This window comes from Periplaneta americana, chromosome 15, assembly GCF_040183065.1.
Source record: "Periplaneta americana isolate PAMFEO1 chromosome 15, P.americana_PAMFEO1_priV1, whole genome shotgun sequence".
Lineage (NCBI taxonomy): Eukaryota > Metazoa > Arthropoda > Insecta > Blattodea > Blattidae > Periplaneta > Periplaneta americana.
The window spans coordinates 57,262,758-57,290,042 of record NC_091131.1 but is presented as its reverse complement, the minus strand read 5'-3'; positions in this window follow the sequence as shown (position 1 = coordinate 57,290,042).

The following is a 27,285-nucleotide window of genomic DNA, read 5'->3' as shown; positions in this document are numbered from 1 at the left end:
ATATTCATATATGTTTATTTTAATTTTCTTTCTACAGAATTTATGTAAACATTTAATATTGTAAAATTCATGTATGAGAGTATACTGAGTCCTTCTGGGCTACCTCCAATGGGAGGCAGTTATTATCTTATCTTATCTATGATATAGGAGGCCATGATTAGTGAAGAATGGTATCTAAGGCGTTTGATAAATAACAAATTATAATTAATTATATAATTTTAATATATATATTTTTTTTCATTTTAAACTTGTATTTTCATCTTTTTGAAGTTTCAGGGATTATTTAGAAGTCTTCACGGGACTAATGTGATTAAAATAATTTCACATTCTACTTCTGTAAACTTAAGAGGAATATTAAAACGTAATTAATCATCGTGTCTGTTTAGCTCAGTTGACTAACGCGTGTTGTTATAAAATCCTAAATCCTATAAACCAACTATAAACCAAACTTCGCAGGTTCAAGTCTCCTCGCCTCCCAAAATGTAAATTATTACTAATTTAAAAAAAAAAACATATTAGATATGGATGAAATGCACAAATTACGACGTAGTGGATAGTGAAAAGAAAAGGAGATTGAGTGTACTATGTATATTTAAGAAATGGCAATAAAATTTTCTGTAGCGATATTTCGTCAGCATCTTTATGGTGTACATTCAATTTAAATTATATTTGGTTCTATTATTTTTCTTACGTTTTAATCCATTTTGTCTGAAACCTGTCTATATAATTTTTCGTTTTAAATTTTATTGTGAGCTATTCTGTGTCGCACGGCAAACCCAAAATATTGGGTCAGACCAATAAATTAAATTAATTAGTGATATCTAGTAACTAATATATTAACTTCTTGAGTAATAGTTCAATGGAAAAGTATACTGTACGTGTGTGCCCGGATACTAGGAAAATACTAATGAACTGTGAGATAAAGTTCAAACTGTGAGGTAAAGTCTTTATCTCACTAGTGGAATAAAGTAATGTTGAATAAAAGCCTACTTTACAAACGCAAAAGTATTTAGTAAAGGCATGTTTTTCGTTATGGTCATGGATAAAATATATTATCTGATAGGACAATATTATGTGAAATTGGATTCTTTTTCAAGATATCTTTCGAAATGTATCCGCTTGTGTATACAATTGTGATATTAATTACTATGGAAGTATGTAACAAAAGAAGAATGTTTTGTTGACGGAATTAATATTGGAACATATCGATGTAGACAGTAACATTAACATTAGTTGCTATGACAGATTTATTGATAATATTCTTATTGGAATTTCTATGAAAGTAGAGTAGCCTATATAAAAAGCAGATTTGTTGACATGGCTCTGACTGGAATATTTTAATATATCCCATGTAATGATTGTGGTACTTGTGGCAGTGAAATTGCAAACAACGTTCACATATAATTAAGGCTTATAATGCGAGCTCATAATGAAACATGAAACAAGAGAAGCCAACTTTTTGTTTTAAAATTCCGTTAATGATACAGTATGTCAATATATAAGGCTTTTACAACACTGTTTCAAAAAACAGAGATACTGAAATTAAAGAAGAGGAAGGACTGTTTTTGCTAACACACAATTCTATGGTATATCTACGACATTAAACGACAATTACAATTTAAGTTGGTATGGTGATATGAAACAAAAGAAGTCAGATAAAGTTGTTAGCAGGGAGGATGTTATTAATGATACAAAGACATGGCCTGGCTTAACCATAAAATATAACAATGTACAGATTTATCACTGAGTCTGTAAGAATGAAATACTTTCATGGTCATTAATAAATTGTACTTAACAAGAAATTGCAGCATCAAGACAAGAATTCATATTTCATTTTCAAGCTGAAAGCGTTTACGTAGCTATCAGACGAAGTTACTTGGTGTCGAAAGATATGCAACTCTGCAAACTATTTTTTTTTTCCGATCGTGTTTTTAACCCTTAAATTGACGAAGTATCCTATATGATACAACAGGTTAATAGGCTATATGCTATAATTTTAATGGAACAATAGAAAAAAATTGGTAGGAAAATTAAAATTTCACAATACTATAATGGCTCTTATCCATCAGTTACCAGGAACATTCTTAGAAGATATTGACAAGTTAATCCGTAGTCCTGTTAAACAAATGCTTATGTTTCCATCTGATACACCTACTAGTATGTTATATGCAAGCAAAAACTACAGAGGTTTGGGACTAGTCAGAGCATCATGGGAAGCGTTCTTGCAACACTGCAACTTCTGCATCACTTTAATATTAAATGAAAATCTTTATGTAAATAGTATGGGACCTTTGATGTCTGAACTTAATTCTTCCTGTCAACATCTAAGTCTCCCTTGTCCAGTTGAACTTCGTAAATCTGTGACTAGGAAATTAAGAGAGGAATTAAGAAATGCAGAATTCGAATCATGGAAAATAATGCCTGGAAGAGGCAGAGGTGTAGAATTGTACAGTCAAGTACCTAAAGCCAACGCCTGGATTTTTAGTAAGTCTGGACTATTTACATCTGAATGGGTAACCTGCCTCAAAATGAATGCCAATCTAGCAGCAGTTAGAGGAGTACCTGGTCGGTCTTTGGACGGATCCCGGTGCAGACATGGCTGCCCGGAGACTGAAACCCTTGCCCACGTCCAAGGTCAGTATAACATAGGTTTACTCCTCCGAAATGCCAGACACCATCATGTTCGATCCTTAATTGCAATTGCTTTAAGAAAAAAGTCTTGGATAGTAGAAGAGGAAGTTTTTTGCCTTGCTACTAATGGCTCCTCTAGAGGTATTGACATCATAGCGTATTCCCAGACTACCAAGAAAGGATATATAATTGATCCTACCATAAGGATTGAAACGGGGAGTAGCCAGCCGGAGGATGTCAATAAAGAAAAGATCAACATTTATCTGCCAACAGTTGATTACTTCAAAGCAAAATACCAGCTTGAAGACATTGAAGTGATTGGTCTTCTTATTGGAGCTCGTGGTGTGATTCCCAAGTTCTTTTAAAGCTTCAGGAAGACTTTTGAACTACCACAGACACTTACTGCTGACATCATAACTTCAGTTTTGAAACGCTCTTGCCAAATTCTGAGTCATCATATTCACTCTGTTTAATTTTTTTTATTCACTTTACATTCATATATGTTCATTTTAATTTTCTTTCTACAAAATTTGTGTAGGCCTAAACATTAAATATTGTAAAATTCATGTAGGAGAGTATACCGAGTCCTTCTGGGCTACCTTCAATGGGAGGCAGTTATTATCTTATCTTATTAAAATATGGACATTGCGACAGTTGTTTTCTTTACAGTCCGACAAGGTTTAATAAACTAGTGTGAGAAATGAAGTTTTGCCAATTTAAGGGTTAACAATCCTACCGATGTTGTTGGTAGGGCTTGTAAGTTAAACTTACAACACACGTGAGGTAAGTAAATAAATCAAATTAACTTTTATTTATTTACTTAAAAGTAACGAACTATCAGTGTCGCGTATCACTATGTGCTATGAGAAAACAACTAAACGTTTAAATAATTTACTGGAGTGGAGATTTGTAAGAAAACAGGAATTAATGTGGATAAGACGTAAGCGTGAACACCATTTCTGAAGACTTCCTGTTGTTGCGCCATTCGTGGGGTCGTGGCTGAACGCGAAAACATCCATGGAGTAAAATACGTATTCAAGCATTAGCCTATTCCGGTATACAATTTATTTACACTGATGTATGGTAAAGGTTGGTAATATTGTGATACTAACAATATTATGAGAATACTTTCTGAGAATTTTTTACAATTTTACTGAGCGAAATAAAGGGCCGGTTTTGTGCAAAAACTTGTCCACGAACATTAGCTTAATACGTTTACGCAAAAAATTGATCTTCTTTTCGCTCAGTAAAATTGTAAAAAGTTCTCAAAAAGAACTATCATAATATTATTAGTATCACAATATTATCAACCTTTACCCCATACTTAACGTGTCACCTAAAAACATTTTCTATATGCTATTTATTTATATTGATGTGTAATTAAGGTGTCACCTACCTATGCACTTCTTTGAAGACGAAACTAAACGTTCTATAATTTATTTTATGCTCGACCATGCCGAAATGTAGTAATTATACACCTGGTAGCAGTCCTTTAATGCATGTCATTAAAGTACACCTACCCATTAAAGTACAGGTGTTCAGCGAATGACAACTCAGCTTACAGGTGTTCAGCCAATAACAAGTCAGTTTGTACCGTTATAAAACCGCAAGTATCGATTATTCTCGGATATGCAATCGAAAGAGAATTAGCGAAAAGTCACGGAGGCTGGAAATCCAATACTGTCGCAGAAGGTTATGTTCTGTTACTATAATAATTAGCGTTAATTGTAAATAATATTCAAATAAATTCAATTTGTCATCTCGTTTTTCAATGTCGAATTCAATAATCAAGGTTATATCAAGTTTAACGGGATTACACAAGGTCAATGACATTATTGTTCCTCGGAAAAAATCAATACTTTCGCGTCTGCGCACATCTCACAATTCACGACCTAGAACAAGGTCACTTCCGATCTTGTCAGATACAAATAAAATGTAGACTATACATCTGAATAATTTCAAGTTAGAAATATGGTGGAGCATAAAAAGTCGTATGAAACTCGCCTATAATGGTAATTAAGAAGCTCGTATGAAAATTATGAAACTCGCTTGCGCTCGTTTCATAAACATCTATACTCGCTTCTTAATTACTATCATTATAGGCTCGTTGCATAATGTACTATTATTACAACATTTCCACAATCGTCGAATAAAAAAAAAGAATAACACCTATCGACAAATACGAATAACAAATGAATGACACTTATCGTCGAATAACAAACGGTGATCACACATGAAAATGTTAGCATCCAAAAACAAACTATTTATTTAAATTAAAAATGATTGATAATAATTTCTCTTTTATTAGGATCGGTCAAAAAATAGTATGCAATACATATGTTAATTACATACCAGAATCTAGTAAATAGAAAAGACGAGACTTAGAAGACGAGACACAAATACTAATATTCTTCTGTTTTTTTTTTTTTTTTTTTTTTTTTTTTGCATATCCACTTTCTAGAATTGAAGTTGCATTCCCCTGGAGAACAAAACTCTACTTGCACAAAAAATGACTTTAACTCTCTTTACCCGAACACCATCGAATTAGCCTATTGACATCGAAGTATACGTGTGTAATTCATATTACGTCATCATCAACGAACGTATTATTCGCCTTAAAAAAAAATCAGGATCGTTTTCAACGTTCCATTCTCGTGGGGATTACAATCCAACGCTCTACGCACACATGTAATGAGATTTCATTACAAAGTTGTTAACAGAACATTGTCATTGCTAGATACACATACATGCAAACGTACACGACTAATGGCTCACTCTCTATAGGAAGAAGTTACATTTCCACTTATTTACTGGGAAACTAACAAGGTATATAGATGAGGAGGCGAGACCTGGCATGTGAGCTGTGCGAGAAGAGGAAGAAAAAGCTATTAGAGAGTCTGTTTCATGATGATTAGGCCTAATATTATACGGATCTACCAACACAGAAGTTCATCTCAGACTGAAACCTATCTTCCCCTTTCATATCCATTGATGATATACACACGGCACATAATAAGGTCACAGTCACAGCACAGGTTTTTCCTCCTCTACTGTACCAAAGTGGCAATGTACTGACTACGCGTATTTATAAGACCTCGAGGAAACTGCTATATAACATTTACTACTACTACTGCTAACCAGCTGTAACGGCTGGGGGAGGATCATCGTGCTAACCATACGATACCTCCCTTCTGGTTGGATGATCGTCCACCTCTGCTTCAGCATGTGGACGTGAGCCAGCAGCCAGCTGGTTGGTCTTGGCCCTTCATAGGCTGTAGCGTCACGGATTTACTTTTTATTGCTACTGCTACTACTACTAATAATAATTCTGCCACTATTATTATTATTATTATTATTATTATTATTATTATTATTATTATTAGATAATGGAGAAGGTTACACAATGCAGAACAGCATGCATTGTATTCTTCATCTGGTATGATTTGGAACATAAAATGCAAACGTTTGAGATGGGCAGAGCATGTAGCACGTATGGGTGAATCCAGAAATGCATATAGAGTGTTAGTTGGGAAACAAGAGGGAAAATACCCTAGGGAAGGGCGAGATGTAGATGGGAGGATAATATTGAAATGGATTTTAAGGAGGTGGGATATGATTGTAGAGACTGGATTAATCTTGCTCAGGATAGGAACCAATGGAGAGCTTATGAGAGGGTGGCAATGAATCTCCGGGTTCCTTAAAAGTAGTAAGTATTATAGAATTGCTTGAAAATTCATGTATACAAGGCTAATGCCGTAACTAGGGCTCGATTTCTATGATCTAAAACTCTGGAAACATGGATGCACGTATGTCCGGAAAAATATCAAAACTTGAAAATATGACGCAAAACAAATTAAATATTTCCAAAAATTATAAAACTTTTTTATTCACTTTACCTTGAGATTATAGGCAACACATGTGCAGGACCGACATTCCTACTGCTATTAAAGCTTTAGACTATAACAACTTTGTCATATTATAGGTCTATTATTGTAGTGATAATTTTAGAGCATTGGGACTATGTATTGCTAATTATGTGCCGAGAGGTTGGAATTTGATACCGTCTGTTTACTAAAATGACGCCAAATATCTCGATTTTGGTGATACGGTATCGATTTTGAGACCATGTAGCTTTTGTCGCTTTTGAAATTTCCTCATTATTTCACAAAACACACCTACTATGATATCTATTATTATGATTTGTATTAATAGTAATTAGTTATTTAAATTACATAGTAGGTCTAAATCATTGTCTACATCAAAATACTATATTTGTTTTAATTCTAACCCAACTTTGTAATGGAAAGTATGCATCATAAGAGACAGACAATAACTGGGTCCTTTTTGAGATTGGGATCATGAAAATAGCTGTGTACTGTCCATTGTTGTGCTGACGTGGGGAAGTGGGTAATGAAACAGCATACAGTAGGTTTAATTACATATTCGTGGAAAATCTGTGGTATTGCAATAAGTAATACACGAATTTCGCCATAATAGCGCAAGCTTTATTTCTGACAGCATTATGTGAACGTTTTATGTTTTATTCTCGTTCATATTAACCCCACTGTCATCACCAGCCTGTACCATGATTATTAAATGCAGTTGATAGTTCTAAAGAAGCAATTAATTACCTCGTTTATTAATTAAACGTGGACAACGTTAACAGTTGTTCTTCGTACTGATATGCGCGTTATTTGTGTGTTTTTTTTCCCGTAAGTTTGGTAGAACGCGTTCGAAGATATGTTTTCCGAGACAAAACTTTAATAACCATTTATGTCTAGTGTAGAAAATAATGTTTACAATAATTACTTTAAAAGACTATTTCGGTCGATAATGATAATGAAAATTATACACAGAAGAGTGTATAAAGACACACACATAGCCTACACGCATAATCATGTCAAGATGTCAAGTAAAACTAGGAATTTAATCAGTTGAAAGAAGCGATGTTTATTTTCTCTAGTGAATGAGATGGACAAAAGAGCGAAATTGTTTGGGTATGGATATGCTGAACAGTACTATTAAAGTCAAATATAATTTCAGGGAAGATTAAAGAATGAAACTACCAAAAATAACATTTTTAACTTTTAATTCAATTCAATTTTCTGTTTTTTTCTAAATCAGGATACACGTCATTTTTTTTAATTTATTCGTCTGACCCAATATTTTGGGTTTGCCCTGCGACACAGAATAGCTCACAATAAAATTTAAAATGAAAAATTATATAAACAGGTTTCAGATAAAATTGATTAAGACATAAGAAAAAAAATAGAACCAAATATAATTTAAAGTGAATGTACACCATAAAGATGCTGACGAAATATCGCTACAGAAAATTTTATTATGATGGTGACGATAGCATCTTGAAGATCTCTCGTCAGCTTGTATTTTTCCCTCCACTTTACAAAGGCTTTCGGAATGGTGCCTCTCGCTCCGAAGAAGAGACTGGTAACTGTGGTTTTTTTTCTATGTTGTATTTCGCCGATAAGTACTGAATCATGGGCTCGTAGATTTTCTTTTTCTCTTCGTTCACTTCAGATGGTTGAGTGGCTGAGATTTCAAATCTGATTGTAGGATCAATTATTTCGGCTGTCTGTTTATTTCTATTTATAGCTATGATATCGATCCTACGATTGCTTCCACCATCAGCAATACAATGAACTTCCTCGTGAACGTCTAGATTTTTGGATCGAAGTGCATCTGCGATCATAGAACGTATGATGTTGTGACGTTTTATTCTGAGTACTACTCCCTGTGGGCACCTCCCAAGCACATGTGGTAAAGTTTCATACTCACTGCATTTACGGCCTTTAAACGGTATGTTCTGAAGCATGTTAAACTACATAGCACCAATAATGAAATGTATCTTTATCGCTGCTTTCTTCAAAGCGACGGTTCAAAATCTTCAAAGTTCCTTTTTTCAGAAACTGAAAGTTCTATTTAGTTCAAATTTTGCACAGATATTTATTATACTGTATCACATCAAGCAACAAACAATAGGGTAAAGTTGCCTATTTCCGTGATACCCCTAATCCCGTGATACTTTTTAAAAATTGAATGTCAGTCAAAGCTCTGCCGTTCGACCATAACTCCAGACATCTTTCTCGAAAGAGTTCATCTTTCTCCTACTTTTGAGACATCGATGAGCTTCATAGCAAGATACCCAATCACGTGACATTCAGTGAAAAATAAAGTATCACGGAATTAGGAGTATCACGAAATTAGGCAACTTTACCCTAATATTGATACGTTTTAAGACTCATTCATACTGCATGTTTTTTGGAGGGTTATTTTACGACACTGTATCAACATCTCAGGTTATTTGGTGTCCGAATGAAATAAAGGTGATAATGCCGGTGAAATGAATCCGGAGTCCATCACCGAAAGTTACCCACCATTTGCTCTTATTGGGGTGAGGGAAAACCCCGGAAAAATCTCAACCAGGTAACTTGTCTCGACCGGGATTCGAACCTGGGCCACCTGGTTTCGTGGTCAGGCGCGTTAACAGTAACTCCACAGGTGTGGTCTATTGCATGTTAAATTTTCTGAAAATATGTTTCTTTCTTTTTTTTTTTTTTTTGAAAATGTTGAACATTACAAATAATTTATTTCAATGATGGTGATGAAGACGAGGTTCTCTGTTCTTCAGATTATAACATAATTATGGTTGCTAACATGTGTGAAAACATATTCACACTACTGCGTATGACCGTTTTTTGAGAAAAGATGCATTAAAACCAATTTTTTTTATGTTACTATCGATCCAATCAGAATGAAATTCTTGTGGCATATGCAAGATATATACAGATTTTTTGAAAATTTGATTTTTATTGGTTGAGTAGTTTCCAAGATAAAACAAATTAAATGGTAAAGGCTGGTTCACAATAAACCGGGAACGGAAACGACAATAAGATCGAGAACGGAAATATTGTTAAAATAAATGTATTTAAATATGAACATTTACAATTAACTATTGTGAATGCTCACATTTAAATACATTTATTTTATCATTATTTTCGTTCTGGTTCTCGTTCCTGGTTTATTGTGAACCAGCCTTAACCTGTCAGTGTTGGTCATTTCAGTTTTTAATCTGCCCTTCAGTGAATACAGAACATGGATTTCTGTAGGCCTAAGTTTCTATTAAGAAATCGTAAGATTTTAAGTAATATTTCAGAATCTAGAAATTACAATTCACTATTTTCATATTTAACAAACGAGGAATCCCGTAACTCTACAGGTGTGGTCTACTGCATGTTAAATTTTCTGAAAATAGGTTTCTTTATTTTTATTGAAAATGTTGAACATAACAAATAATTTCTTTCAATGATGGTGATGAAGATACAAGGTTCTCTCTTCTTCAGATCATAACATAATTATGGTTGCTAACATGTGTGAAAACATATTCACACTACTGTCTATGACCGTTTTTGAGAAAAGTTACATTAAAAATCAATTTTTAAAGTTACTATCGATCCAATGAGAATGAAATTCTTGTGGCATATGCAAGACATATACAGATTTTTGGAAAATCTGGTTATTTTTGGTTGAGTAGTTTCCAAGATAAAACAAATTAAATGGTAAAGGCTGGTTCACAATAAACCGGGAACGGAAACGACAACAAGATCGAGAACGGAAATATTGTTAAAATAAATGTATTTAAATGTGAGCATTCACAATTAACTATTGTGACTGCTCACATTTAAATAGACCTACATTTATTTTATCATTAGACTATTTTCGTTCCAGTTCCTGGTTTATTGTGAACCAGCCTTAACCTGTCAGTTTTCGTCATTTCGGTTTTTAATCTGCCCTTCAGTGAATACAGAACACGGATTTCTGTAGGCCTAAGTTTCTATTAAGAAATCGTGAGATTTTAAGTAATATTTCAGAATCTAGAAATTACAATTCACTATTTTCGTATTCAACAAACGAGGAATAACGTTGTCTACCACTGTCACTACTATTACTTCCTACATGATGATTAGATATAAAAAAAACATTGTTGTGTTTATAATTTTATATGTGCCACGTTTTTTGTTCATAGAATCTGGCAATCGAAGGCTACCTAAGCCATATTCTCCGATGCCAAATAAACTTCTGCTAGAGATAAAACGTTTCATGTTGTACAGAGAAGTCAAGCGTGTGGGATGGGGGTATTATACACTAGTGACCAATAACAATAAAAACTGGCCCAGTCTAAATAGAATTCGCTCAGCATCAAAGCTACAAACAAAAAAAGAATGAAATTGAACAAAAATTTATTACACATTTCGTAGGAAAATTGTTGAATTCTGAAAATATTTCTGTATGACCGTCACATTTGTTTTAATTTGCAAGTCGTTGGGGACGCTTGAACCCGCTCGTGCGCACTGCAATGCTCGACTTTATTCGGTTAAAAGACGATTAATAGACGCCGCGCATGTCTAATGGCAAGGATCAACAGCTGTTCCGTCGTCATAGCAACGCCCGTCACTCAGAAACAAGATGGCGCACGCACGTATGTGGTTCAGTGGAACAAGGCAATATCGAAACAGAAGAAAGCAGCGTCAGGGCTTCGTGTCGACATCTATCGAAAGACAGCTAAACTGAAGGGAGGAAAGAATCCGACACAGATCCAGTTACCAATCTCCGCGCCTACATGTAATTAATTCTGCACTAAAACTCCTGATACCAAAAATTCATTATCGTCATGAATGGAGTTAATACCCCTCTCTAGCAAGGATGCGTTCCTGATTTCAATATTCTTTGATTTTGTATGTTAAAATTAACATTGTTTCGGGGAGATTCCTTGTTGGCATTTTTAAATAGGCCTCTATGCTGACTAGTCTTGATTCTGTTTTGTTATTCTTGCTATTAAATTAAATGTCCTAATCAATGCAAGGCAAAAAGGAGAGTTTCGGTGAATTGAAATCTGCAAATATGAGAGGAGAAAAAAAAAACAAAAGTATTATTCTACTTAACACCGGAATCTAACCCGACTTCGAGAATGAATAAACAAAACCTACTCTCTTTCACTGAGTTATCGGAGGGGAGAGTTATTCTCCAGCTTCCTAGTAAATTCAAGGTTTGCAAGTTCAAAATCTACCATAAAACGATCTACTGTACTTTTAACTGCAATAAAACCCGTTAGATTTAATTCCTTACGGATCCTAAATGAGATAATATAGACCAATCTTATCAGTCGCTCTTCGCTCATATCAAAATAAAATTGTCAGTAATTTTTCTCGCCCAACACATTCTAATCAGGGAAATGTGTCAATCTAACAAATGACGTTTGTTCACAATGCAAAGCAAGTGAGTAAAAGAGGATCTTCCTTTATCAGACCTAAAATGTTTGTAACCAAACAAACAAACCAACCCAAACAAACCAAAAAATTAAGGAAATAGTCACCGAAACACAGGCATTATGAAATGTTCATCCAGTGGCGGCTCGTGAACTATGTCGTGTAGTCTATGTGTTCCTTCCTATAGAGCGTTCGCCAGGAAACAGGTTTGGCTCAGGTAAATTCCGTCAGCATTTTACTGTTACTCTTGTAACGACCCATCCGACAACTACCTACTTCAGCACAACAAATAAAACTCGTCAATTGATACGATTGCGCTCCGTTCACACCTCAAATTTGACATAGGCTACAACATAATATACTAAACATATAAGAGCTCAGCAACTCTCCGAATAAGTTAGAAAATATCATAACATAAAGCATAATTTGTTACAAATAACAGTTATAAATAAAAGCAAATGTAAACAGGCCATTTTGTAAATTAATAACTCTATGGCAACAAAGTGTACAAATTGTACTTTTAACACATTTTAGACTCTTACCTGATGCAATGTCAATCTATATATATATATATATATATATATATATATATATATATATATATAATGCCTTCAGAAATTATGTATTTATACGAATATATATGAAAATGCTACTTAGAAACATACACGACATCATAACCAATAGATGTGTTCATAAATGATAGCATGTAGACCTGAAGGTGACTATTTCATAGTCGAAAACTTTTGTCAAACATAAACATGAAAATAAAATATGTCTAATATTTAGTCTATATTTGTGATATGAGAAGTTATAAACTGACCCATTCAAAAGATCTATTCGTTTATTCATTATAAGTGTTTCGAAATTGTTACTGTTCTGTTTCACTTTAAATTTCTACAGAATAACACGAGCCATTCGCGCCTGAGCAAAGTTGCCTAGCTGTAATGTTAAAACTCAGTCGCTGTTAGTGGCGATAATTTAATTATTGCATGCTCCCAGAAAAAAAATATATATTGTAGCCACGAAGAAGATGAGACTAAGACGCGTGAAAAGCATTATAGTAATTTTTTGTACCTATTGTGACATTATCTTTGTAGGCCTACTTGCATTTTTCCCTCTCCACTTTTCTAATTTCTGTTTTTTTTTTTTCGTATAGAATTTGTATCTGTACTTTCAATTCTCTTTTCTTATTTACTTCTTCTCTTTCCATTTGATTTTTGTCTTTATATTTCTGATGGTGTGGTAGAGAAGGTCTGATGGCCAACTCCAACAGATTAAATAAATAAATAAATAAATAAATAAATAAATAAATAAATAAATAAATAAATAAATAAATAAATAAAAAATAAGTTAAATAAATAAATAAATAAAATAATTAAATAAATAAATAAAATAATTAAATAAATAAGTAAGTAAATAAATAAATAAGTAAATAAGTAAGTAAATAAATAACTAAATAAATAAATGAATAAATAAATGGATGGATGGATGGACTGGCGGATGAATCAATAATAATAAATGATGACGATGATGATGATGATGACGATGTTGAAACAGAGTAGTCTTTAATGACAAAATCGTTTAGGACAACAAATTTAATAGTCGTTGATAAAATCATGAAATATCATAAAATGTGTTCAGTAGATAACTTATATAATTCAACTACTGTACTTACAAATTTAAGCGCCACGTATTCGACCAAAATTAAGAAAATATAGCCTACTGTTGGGAGTTGGCTCAAGAACTGCATATCCAGATATACGTAATGTGAAGAGAAATCAATACAATAATAACAATGCATCACGGATGACTAGGAATATATTGAAACAACGCCGCAAAATGTGGTGTGGAACTGCAAGGACTCAAAAGCCAGCGGGAACAATCGCACCCTGTCACGGCCTGTGCTTGCGTCACAAATACACCCGTGACGCCAATTTTATGGCTGCCTAACCTTCCACCAAATCAGCAAAATTTAAAAGCAGTGGGGAAGCCGATGGTAACCACACGCCAGAAGTCTGCGCACAATAACACGAATGTACGGAATGAACCAGTCACCTGCCGGCTACGGTGGGCTATTAATATCATAAATACAGCAAGAGGAGGTGTGACACACAAACAATTCAAATGCAGATCATGTAATACTTTACAGAGATCGAGTAGACTACACTGTGTTCATCCTTTGAAGAAAAATGTACAACAGTTAGCGATAAAAATGGAATAAGGAAAGAAACAGTTACGCCCCAGAAGTTTCACAGCATTTGTTCTTAACTAGGTTGAGGAAAGACACTCTACAGCAGGGGTCGTCAGCACAGAGCACGCTGGCGCTAGCCTCTCTTACCCGCGAAAAACGCAGTGCGCTATAGTGCTCTCGTAGCTGCTAGCGGGTATGCTCTCTATCTCTCCCTGTTGCACGACAGTGCACACGGGACGGCACCGCGTACCCATTGCACATTTCAGCGAGTGCTGACGACCACTCCTCTACAGTATCAGGCTTGTTTCTGCCGGAGTTTGAACCCTGATCCCGCTATTTTCGCAGCCAGACTCTCTGGTTTATTATGACTAGAGACGAGAATTCCATGCAAATGCATGTTTTTATAGGAACATAGGACATAGGTCAAAGTTAGTAGGCCTACTTCTCCATTTCATTACTTTCAGGTTCCAAATATGTGTACTTTTCCCGTGCATATTTGCATGTTTTGTCCTTTTTTGGAGATAAAATCATGAATAATGCATATTTAAGCAATTTTTAGCTTAATCATGCATATAATACAGGCCTATAGGTACATTACATTATGTTTAAATGCATGTTTTAATGGTTTTGAGTGGCCACTTCCGTTTCACGATTTTCATGTCCCTTATTTTAGCTTAAGGAATCAGGATTGAAGAAGGAAAAGGAAAATATAAATAAGAGAAAAAGGTTCATTCAAGTTTGTATCCATAACTTCTTCCAATGTACAGAAGTCATTCTCTGCCAGCAAAAACATAGGCCTAGCCTATTGACTGACAAGCGCAGCAACCTCACAGAAACCAATTTAGAAATGTTGTTAGATGTTAACTGTTCAAAAAAAAAAAAAGTGAAGTGAAATAAGAAATTTGGAACAAAAATGAAAGTGCATATTTTAATGTATTTTTCGCTTGATCGTGCATGTTTAATAGTTTGATAGTGCATGAATCCATATTTCTGGATTTTTTTTTGGATTTATGGATTTTAAAGTGCATGAAATTCTCGTCTCTAACTATTACACAGCAATGAAAAACACTAATAAAATTAAGAAGAGCTCTCTTAAATGGATAATAAATGCATTCAAAATCAAATTGAAGTATTAATTTATGCAATACTTTCGTTTAAATAGTATGATTCAGATTAAAGTTATTCGAAATAAATATGAACTCGCGTTTGGGCACAATCCAGTAGAGCAAAGGTTAGGACTTAGCATGCGTAAATTTTATACAGATACCAATAATACACTATAATCCGGGCTTTCAATTATCGGGCCTCCTCCTACTGTACTTGTTAACTTTATCACTTCCACTGCAACATTTTTCTGGGAAATCTGCATCGGTGCCTTGTGTTATACTGTAAGCTTATTACTTATACACGTAGCCTACATAGACCTACTTATACACGCGCCAGCTACGTGTGAAAAATTCTAGGCTATACTTTGTTCCATGGGATCCTTACAGATTAGAACATATTAAGACACTGGAAAAGATTAAAAAAACGGGCTCTTAAGTGTTGTCGGTAAAATTCACCATTAAAATGGGACACACTCACGGACAGGAGAACGCGAATTCGATTATGCGCACTGTTCAAAACATACAGAGATGAGCCTGCCTGGAGAGAAATAAAAAATAGGTTGCAGCCGCCAAATTACTCTTCAAGGAACGACCACTCATATAAATTGAGGGAAAGAAGGTAGAGGACGGACACTGGAAAGTTTTCTTTTCTCAATCGTACTATCAGGGACTGGAATGCTTTACCTGCAGACTTACTGAAGGCTTTACCAACAACCAAAAATGTATTTAAAAATAGGCTTAAGGACTTTACTAATAGACGGTAATTATACACAGTATTTAAAGGGTGTAAATGATATGTTGTTATTGAAGTGTTGTATCAGTGAAGAATTATGTTGTGTCAGTGAAGTGTGTTGTATCAGTGAAGAAGTATGTCGTGTCAGTGAAGTGTGCTGTGTAAGTGAAACGTGTTCCTGTCAGTGAAGCTTTATAGTTTATAGTGGCAGTGCAAAGTATTTGAACAGTGAAATGTTTTTGAAGTGTTAGTGAAATCAGGATAGAATCAGTGAAATGTGTCGTAGTTCCAGTGCAGTGAGTGAGTTGACAGCGAAATGAGTGTAATGTTGAAAGGTACTTGTGCAGATATGAACATATCACGCGTGGGTTTTAGTTCGATCTCAGGTTTAAGATACAAATTAGATTTATTTCAAATGTTATTTTAAGTGATCGTTTCATTTAATTTAGTATATTCCCTGTTGTTGTTGTTGTTGTTATTATTATTATTATTATTATTCATTATTGTTAGTATTAATTATTAGTATTATTAATTGTATTTTTAATTAATAAGTTTATTATTGTCATTATTGAGTGTAATTAGTTACCACTACCACCGGGTATATACCCATTGCAGTGTGAATAAATACATACATACATACATAATATCTGACAGGAGAAATAAACAGTGCCGGGAGAGGAGAGAAGTATAATTGCTATTCAACCAATGGCAGAGGTTTCATTCCACTCCTGTCTTGAAGTTGGGCGGAGGTAGAATGTTTTAGACCGCCCAACTGCAAGTCAAGCATGGAATGAGATCTCTGCCATTGGTTGAATAGCAATTATATTTCTCTCCTCCTCTACCGCCAATGTTTGCATCTCCTGTCAGACATTGTGGAACGAAGTATAGTTTCGATTTAGAAGTGTAAGTGGAGTGATTGGAACAGCTTATAATATTAAATTTACTTACTTCTTAAGCACACTTAGTAATCCAGCATCCCTCAGCGCAAAGAATGGCCGGATTATCAAAAGTTTACTAATTACTTATTAAAAATGACAACAATGTTAGAATAATATTGACGAAAAATTTAAAGAGGTAATTCTTTGATATATTTCAAACAGAAAAGTTTAATACAATTTTGCTCGTTTTCGTTTTTCGAGATAAAAATTATTTTATATGAAATAATTCTTAGCGTGTTTTGGGAAAGCCATTGATTTAATTCCCAATATGTTCAGTCGTTTTAAGAGAGCACTGTATTATGATAATAAATTATTTAAAGAATTTCAGTTTTGTCCTTTAAATGTGCAGAAATTTGTTCCTAAAAAAATGTAATTTTCCGTTCTAAAAAGGAATTTTACAATGTTGCATTTATTCGGATCAAATATCTACACATTTAAAGGACAAAACCAAAATTATTTCAACCATTTATTATCATAATGTTCTCTTAAAATGACTGAGCATATTGGGCTTAAATCAATGGCTTTCCCAAAACACGCTATGAAATATTTCATATAGGCCTAAGACGATTTTTATCTCGAAAAGGAAGCAAAAACGAACAAAATTGTATCAAACTTATTTTTGTTTGAAATATCTCAAAGAATTAACTTTTGAAATTAATGACATTACTTACGGTTCACTCTGTAGGCTACATGAACAATTTTTAGTACTTGCAGTTCAGAATAAATTAAATGTGTCGGATAATCAAGTGAATTATGCAGACATATATTTATGGTACGCTTTTGTAGTAATATTAATGGAGTTAGAAATAATCAAGAAAAATCTCGGTGTGAATGATTTGAATACAGTAATAAGAGCAAGCAAAAGAATCTGGAAAGAACATATTAATCGTCAGACAAAAGATCGAATTCTAAAATGTACCATAATTTCCCACGTCGTGATGATGATGATGAAGAAGAAGAAGAAGAAGAAGAAGAAGAAGATTGAATAGCTAACTTACAGATTGAGTTGTTAACAGAATAATTTAGGTGACAAACTACCGATTAAGCGACTGAATGGTGGGATAAATTACTGAGTAGCTGAGTAACAAATTAATTAATTAAATGACTGATTGTGTAGCAAACATACTAACAAATTAACCTCATACAGTAAGTGGCCGTGGTACACGTAAAGGTTCAACTGCAGCAATAATGTGACTTCAAAGCTAGGGCAGTAGCTTGTAGATTCCGTCTTCGTCTTGAATGTTTGTCAGTGGAGTATCGGCGTCGTGCTCACACCACGTTGTTGGAGTCAATCTGTCCGTATAAAATAATGTCATCGCATTTTTCTAGTTTCTCTAACTTTTCAGGAAATCAATTTCAAACTTTCGCGCTCCGTTCGGATGGTTAGTGCAAACGTGTTTAACAACTTACAGTCACAATTTTGTTTACATTTGTGTAATCAAAGGACTGTTTTACAGTTACATAGAAATAATTGTCCACACCTGTGGAGTAATGGTCAGCGCGTCTGGCCGCGAAACCAGTTGGCCCGGGTTCGAATCCCGGTCGGGGCAAGTTACCTGGTTGAGGTTTTTTTCCGAGGTTTTCCCTCAACCCAATACGAGCAAATGCTGGATAACTTTCGGTGCTGGACCCCGGACTCATTTCACTGGCATTATCACCTTCATTTCATTCAGACGCTAAATAACCAAGATGTTGATACAGCGTCGTAAAATAACCCAATAAAATAGAAATAATTTATTTTATTAAAAAAAAAATACCTCATAAAATATTGTTTTTTCAGATACTTCACTTCATCAAAATATAAAATCCTTTCACCTGGTAGTTACGTCGCTTAGAGATGTGCTGAAAATAATTTCCTTGAATTAATTTTTATTTGGATTATTTTATTTCGAATTATCAACTGCTATGGTTATTTAGTATCCGAGTGAGGTGAAGGTGATAACTGATAATATAGCGAAGAGGATCCAGGATACAGTATCTAAAGTTACCCAGCATTTACCCTTGGGAAAACCCGTGGAAAAACCTGAACCAGGTAACATGTCCCAATCAGAACTTTCAACTTATTAATGAATCGCTATAATGTAACACGTCATTACAAACAGCCATTGTATTTAAGAAAAACAAAAGTGTAAATGAAGTAGCGATCTACCTTTGAATTGTAAACATAAGCTAAACGTAAGGCTATTTTATATAACCCGACCAGAATGTTATTACTCCTGGCCTTGAGGCGCTGCTGTTCGTATACATCATCTTTCTTCGGTAGGAAGCCGCGAGATGTTACGGGGACGGAAGAAAGTGTACGCAGATGTGTTCCGATTTCTGCCACGACTAATAAAATTCTGGTCGGGTTATACAAAACGGACAGAATCCTTTGAGAAAAGAAATATAAGGATAATGGACTTTATTATAAGTGTAAACTAGTATTTTAAGTACAATTCTATTATAGGTATAATTATGAACTACATTTTTAATAGTAGTCCTACATTCAATATAAAAACAAACGGCACTTCAAGGCTGTCTAAATAAAGGCAGAAAATGTCCTGTGATTAAATGTTCTTAGATTCTAATTATCAAGATTCTTGATGAATAATTGATGTTGAGTTATTTTTGTGACTGGAGTGGCTCTAATATATAGGGAAAGCAGGTCTGTTGTCCTTAGCAATCTTCAGTTTTATGGCGTTAAATTTTGAAAAAGGTTATATTCTGAAGATTTTGTTGGAAACGCCTAAGTTTTATTCTCATTTTTTTTTAGCGAAAAACTTTACTGCAAAGTGTTAACTGTGTCTGAGCTAATGGAATAAATTAACACCAAATGAAGCACAGTGAAATTACAATGAACCACTAACTGAGATATGTCGCTCTGGGTAAATCCTATCAGTACTGATTCGCATTTCTTCGAAGTGACGTATCTTTAGTTACGTCAGTTCGTGATGGACCCAATTGTTAGAAAGAGATACGCCAAGTCTTTAAATGCTTATGATTGCTCTAAAATTACAGACCGAGAGACGCCTATTAAAGTAATACTGTAGATCTCGTCATGAGGAGTACAGTGGTGGCCGAAACTAAAACATCAGCGTCTTCTAGCTAACGTCATTTCGTGGAAAACACAACGATATTACAGATCTACAAAAATGAAAATTAGTGTTTAGAAAAGGGATGACATTTTTCAGATACGTGATATTACTGCTCTAGAAAATTGAAGTTAAGTGTTTAGAAATAGGACGACATTTTTTAGATAGGCTTACGTCATTTCCTAGAAAATACAACGATATTACAGATCTAAAAAATGAAGATAATTGTTTAGAAATGGGATAGGCTACGTCATTTCGTGGAAAACACAACTATATTACAGATATAGAGAAATGAAGATAAGTGTTTAGAAATAGGACGACAATTTTAGATACGTAATTTCGTGGAAAACAAAACGATATTACTGCTATAGAAAATTGAAGTTAAGTGTTTAGAAATAGCACGACATTTTTCAGATACGTCACTTCCTAGAAAACACAACGATTTTACAGATCTAAAAAATGAAGACAATTGTTTAGAAATGGGATAGGCTACGTCATTTCCTAGAAAACACAACTATATTACAGATATAGAAAAATGAAGATAAGTGTTTAGAAATAGGACGACAATTTTTAGATACGTCATTTCGTGGAAAACAACAACGATATTATAGAGCTAGAAAAATGAAGACAAATGTTTAGAAATGGGAAGACATATTTAGAATTGTAATTTCGTGGAAAACACAACAATATTACAGATCTAGAAAAATTAAGATAAGCTTAAGTGTTTAGAAATGGGAAGACATTTTTAGATGCGTAATTTCATGGAAAACACAACAATATTACAGATCTAGAAAAATGAAGATGTGTGTTTAGAAACGGGACGACACTTTTTAGATACGTAATTTCGTGGAAAACACAACAATATTACCGATCTAGATAAATGAAGATAAGTATTTAGAAATAGGAAGACATTTTTAGATAGGCCTAGGTAATTTCGTGAGGAGAACAACAATATTACAGATCTAAAAAAATAAAGATAAGTGTTTAGAAATGAGACAACATTTCTTAGATAGGCCTACGTCATTTCGTGGAAAACACAACGATATCACAGATCTAAAAAATTGAAAGTAAGTGTTCATAAATGGGACGACAATTTTTAGATAAGTAATTTCGTGAAAAACACAACGATATTACAAATCTTTAAAAGTGAAAATAAGTTTTTAGAAATGGGACAATATTTTTTATATAACTTACGTCATTTCGTGGAAAAAACAACGATATTACAGATCTAGGAAAATGAAGATAAGCGTTTAGAAATGGGACGACATTTTTTAGATACGTAATTTCGTGGAAAACGCAACGATATTACAGATCTACGAAAATGGAGATAAGTGTTTAGAAATGGGACGAGATTTTTTTAGATACATCATTTCGTGGAAAAAAACAACGATATTACAGGTCTAGAAACATTGAGTAAGTGTTTAGAAATGGGACGACATTTTTTTAGATATGTAATTTCGTGGAAAACACAACGATATTACAGATATATAAAAATGGAGATAGGGCTAACTGTTTAGAAATGAGGGTTGTACTGAATAGTCGTACTGAATAATGACAGAGAGAAGAGCAGACTAACTGCGGAATATGGGATTCATTCAACAAGTTTCCATTCCTAACCAAGCCTGGAATTTCACTGTTGCACTCATATATAAGTTTATAACCAGAGAAAATTCTGACTAAAGAGGTCCAATTCGCAGACTCATCTCCTCTTAAACGGAAGTGCCGACGCTGTGTTACGTGGATTCTATCACTGACAGAGACACGGCAAATCCTTGATAGATACTCGGGCGATCCCGAAGAGCATTCTGGGGGACTGTTTCAGTTTCATTCACTGGCAAGGACGTCTATCGTCGCCTGAAGACGTCTGGTGTCGGAATTGATTTTCTTAAGCACTTTGCATGACGGGGCGTGAGCTCATGACTCTGGCAAGCTGCACCCCATTAAATACGACCCGTCCCATTCAGATTTAGCACTGCTGACGTCATCGCCCATTTGAACCACCCCATTTAGCAGCAGTTACCTTTATCTGCGTTTACAACCGATTTCGGGTGAGACTGTGTCAGCTGCAGACTACACAACAGTGGAAGTGAGTTCGCCTTAAGATGTAGGGCCTATTCTTTGACAATAAGCGTGCAATTTCGGGGGGAGAAATAAAAGGAACTTTGCGTTCTATTAAGTAGCCTAGGAAACGATGCCTTAGCTATGTATGCGAGTTCCTAGCCCTGTGATCACTTGGCTTTGTCTATTACTTAGCATAACACAGATCTTGACGTGGCTATGTCTTTACTGAAAGTTGAAACGGAAAAAAAACGTCACATTTTATATGTAACATGAAGCAATGATGTCATACAGTGATAAGATAACGCATTAGGAGTAGTATTACTGTCGGACTATGTAACAGAAGTCAGTATAGTTATGTACTGAACAAACAATAGTAGTCTATAAGATTCCACATCATAGCCTACGAGAACCAAACTCACAGGCTACGAGGAGAGAAGACATGTTGCTCAATAACTCAAGTATAAATTAACCAAAAATAATTCATATGCATTATATATACACACACACACAAACACACACAGAGTGTAGCCTAAGTGATATAATAATAATAATAATAATAATAATAATAATAATAATAATGATAATAATAATAATAATAATTCGTGGCGCTACAGCCCGTGAAGAGCCTAGACCGACCAGCCGGCTGCTGGCCTCACGCCCACATGCCGAAGCAGAGGTGGACTATCATCCAAACAGAATGGAAGTATCGTGTGGTTAGCACGATGATCCCCCCAGCCATTATAGCTGGCATTCGCAACCGGATTTCGCTACCTACCGTAGCTCCCCAAGTGCATCACGATGCTGGGTGGGCACCGGTCCCATACACCAAAATTTCATGAGAAAATTTCTTCTCCCATGAGGACTCGAACCAGCGCGCATTCCGTAGCGCGAGCCCTAGGCAGGATGCCTTAGACCGCGACGCCACGGCGCGGGACTAAGTGATGTAAACTGCCAAAATTATGCCTATATAGGCAGTACATATTTTTTTGGTTGGACTCAGGAAACATAAATTACTCCTGGTTGAGCGTTAGGGAAGACAGTATGGCCTTAACTCTGCCAAGTTAATAATCCATTATTATTATTATTATTATTATTATTATTATTATTATATCGGTCTGCTGAATAAAATATCTAGCGAAATTTAATTATTTCTTATAATTGTATTTTAACTTGTAAAATACCATGGTTTTAAGATTAATAGTAGTTTGTTTGTTTACATTTCGACATAAGTAAATGATTGTCAATGACCTTGCATCCAACACCCAACATATACCAGAGTAAGAAACGATTACATACCGGGCAAAATAGCCTAAAACATGACTGTCTATTCTCTTTTCCAAAAAAAGTTAGACTCAGGAACCACATTTTTTTTTGGGGGGGGGGGACCATGACAGGTCTACAGAAAAACAACATTTGACTTTTTTTCTTCGGTTATTTCTGTTCTACCACCACTACGTTTTGGCAGTTTATATAGTTTACTCCCTATATACCAGGCGAGACATCTGACCCTTATAATTACGAAGTTATGCAATCCTGTACATCCACAGTGAATTTCGTAAACACAGTACTCGTAATCATAATATTATCTTACATGTAAAAAGGAGCAGCGCAGCCAGGATTGGCCGCGTAAATTATATTATAGCCCTACATTGGCTATTTTACATAAATTACTTGTAATTTACGTAGTGTAGAATATAATATCTAACACCATTTCCTACGCGGCATAATACTGTACATTATTTTCATGGGAGTAAATTATTAAATTGAAAACTTTTATATATGGTGTTTTTAATATTATCCTACCGAGCTGAAACTGTAGGTCTACATTTTTCCGCAGTTTTTATTTTCAAGTTTTGTGGGAATGAAACCAAGTTCATCATACTTACTGTCCAAAGGTAGGCCTACTGCATCTTTCACAAATTTGCCTTTTACTCAAAGCTACATTTTTAGATGTTCAAATGCTCCATGCACACGCAGCGTTAACACAAAATTAAATTTAAACATTCGTACGTGACTATATTATGAGCATATATTATCTGATCAGTTAATCTTTTAGTACTATGATTTTATTGTATTTGTAAATTTAATATTAATTGCATTTATATTTGTAATTTCATTCTTGGTATTATAGTTGCAATCCCCTTGTAGAGGTAAAGAGAAGGTCTAATGGCCTTATCTCCACCTGGTAAAATAAATAAATGAAATAAATAAAAAATAAAAATTACTCCCGGATTTCAAAGAAGATGTAGAGACAAAAACCACTTGCTATAACCTCCTACGTGCACAAGAAGTATTTTCGTACAAAAAGAGGAACATTTATTCTTTTTATTAAAACTCAGTCCAATTGCCACTTAATTATCGGCAAGACAAAATTTACTCTTTCCCATCATAATACGAAAACAGACACCATCAGTTGAGCTATCCTAGTTCTGTAAATCCTACAAATTGGAGGTAGGCCTTCAGTTTTCTTATTCAGTAATCGAACCGTAAGCCCTCGTGATGGTAGCTGGTTTAATTTGGGCTGTGTATTCCCACAGATGTATTTACTGCGGATAATTCCAGAGGATGAATGGCAATCCCCATCATATTTTGGACGGACGGACGGACGGACGAGTTGGTTGCGTCACGCTTCGCTGGAGGACTTTACAGTGAACTAATCTTATTTCAAAGAAAACAAACACAGCGGCGGGCGGGGCTCGAACCGGCGAGCTCATGCAAATTGCAGTGTGAATAGAGGAAATGTAAATCACAAACATGCGCCTGCAAGCTATGCCTCCCGCGCTGCTGCATAATCCGGGTCTGACCCACGAACATGCAAATAAATCTTGTGTTATCCCTCACCTGAGAGACTGTCAAGCTAGAGGTGTACCTTGGAATGGTTTGTATAAATAAACACCATCTCTTTCGGCCCCCGGCAATGATTGCAATGATCCTAGTGCTAGAGAAGATCAGAGGTTGAAGTGTTTTTCTAGAGATTTTCCTGTTATGTCAACCTACTAGCATTGCTCTTAATATTGCTTCACTTTTCACTTGACTTCATAATATAATTTAATTCAGCATTTCTAAAACTTTTTTGAAGTGGGGACCACTTTTTTAAGTCGGAACAGTTCCGAGGACCACCTTACTCTTGTTCCCTTCGAAAGCAAATTTATCATTTTTGTAGTATATTTTAATACCAGTATACTTACATTTTAAAATAGGATTAATTAATTATAATACTTTTGTAATTATATTTTTTGTAGCCAATCACAAGTAACTTATAACAAATTCTGTGCATTGTTGATTCATCACTTGCCTGTTAGCAGTTAGTTGTTTGAAATCCTTCTTATGTGGTACACGCTAGTAGTTGTCCATTTCTCTGTTAAATACTTCCCATTAGTCTATAAATAATGGAAAACTGGCTTTGATGCGGATCTTTGAAAAGAAAGGAACATGATGATACACTTCATTTAGGCAGTGCTAATAGTTCAGAAGCTGTGTGTGGAGAAATATATTAATTATGGTGCCATTAAAGAAATATCTAGTCCTACTAGTAGCTATTCAAAGAAAAAATACTTTCGTCAATATGACAAGAGTTATTTGGAACTTGGATTTACTTAGTGTGGCAATGAGAGTGAACCAAAACCTCTGTGCGTTGTTTGTTACGAAGTGCTTTCAAACGAGTGTATGAAACCCGCGAAATTGAAACGGCACTTACAGACGAAACGCGCAAGCGTAAAAAGTAAACCTGTCGGATTTAAAAATAGACGGAGTGTAAAATTTCTTATATTGGCATCTGGAAAAAGAAGTAAAAAAAATAATGCAGAAACATGCCAGATTTTCAACAAGTAAAGATGCAATTTGGCACGTTCTATAATTAGTGTACGACGTACAGTACGTGCCCATTTCAATGTGCATATTGGGTGTCGGCAAAACTATTAGAAAGTCATCAATACATGAAAAGGTTCGGTCCTCTGTTACCAAATCGGATGGTCCCCGGCTGGGTTACAGGCGCGGCACCAGATGTGCAGGGAAACGCCACGTTCATAGTGCTTTAAATACCTCTTTTGTTGCTGAAAGTAGAGTGGGAAGTGGGTAGACGGATAGAGTAAGAAATTTCATAAAATATTAGTCCTGGGAGAAAAAGTGAAAGGCGATTGCCATGTGTCAATTCCAAACTCTGAGATTTTCAGCTATAGTGTGATATGCAATTCGTTTGAATTTTACTTCTTCTTCTGTCTTTTTTGAAGGACCACAAGGGCAGAACTCAAGGATCACAGGTGGTTCGCGGAAAATAGTTTTGAGAAACGCTGATTAATTAAAAATAAAAACATAGCCGCTACGAACCCAGGTAGGCTAATAGGCCTACTGGATGAAATGAGAATAGACCATAGTACCATCCCCTAAAATATTTACTATTCCTCCTGAATCATCATCCTCTATATCACACCCAAACAGGTGAGCTAACTATTTTCTCTCATGGCTTTGTATTGGATAGAAAATTTCAGCACAACTCTATCGAGTCATTTGACTACCAGAGAAATGTATTTCTTATGGCTTAGTGAGAATGCGTCGCATATTCTCCTTAAGCATAAAAAGAAATAAAAAATCCGGCAGTACATGGCTTAACTTTCGCACCAAGAGCCGACTGCATTAAAATCACGTCGATTCCTTCGGTCGATAAACTCCGTTACAAGTACTTAGTTTATATCAATTTGTAATTGAAGGGTTCAGAACCATAGTGGGCCAAGCGCCAATTACTAAAACCGTAGAAAACAAGGGTTAAAATGAAGTTATTACCATAATTCAATGGAAACATATAGCAAGTAATATAAATTATACACATTCACACTAAATGATATTTTAATCTTCATTAAACTATGGTATTCACTTAACTTGAACCCTTGCTTTCTCCGATTTTAATAAATGGAGCTTGGCCCACTATGGCTCTGAACCCTTCAATTCTAAGAGGTCCTCAGTGATTTAATGTTTACCAAGTAATGAATGTCAAGTTTCACGGATTAAAACCTGGCTGAGGATGACCGGACTTTTAATAATTGGATAGATAGACCTATACTTCGCATGACTTCCTATAAAATGAGGTAGGGACCTATAGCTAGGAGTCCCAAGTTCTGGATTTGAAATTAAAAAAAAAAAACTCGACCTGTTCTTGAACAAGATGCCTTAGGCACAACTAGATACGTTAGGGTCTGTATCATTTTTATGTTCTCCTTTAAATCAGTTATTCTAAGCGGTGATTTTGTACTATGTTGATTACATGACCAGGGAAT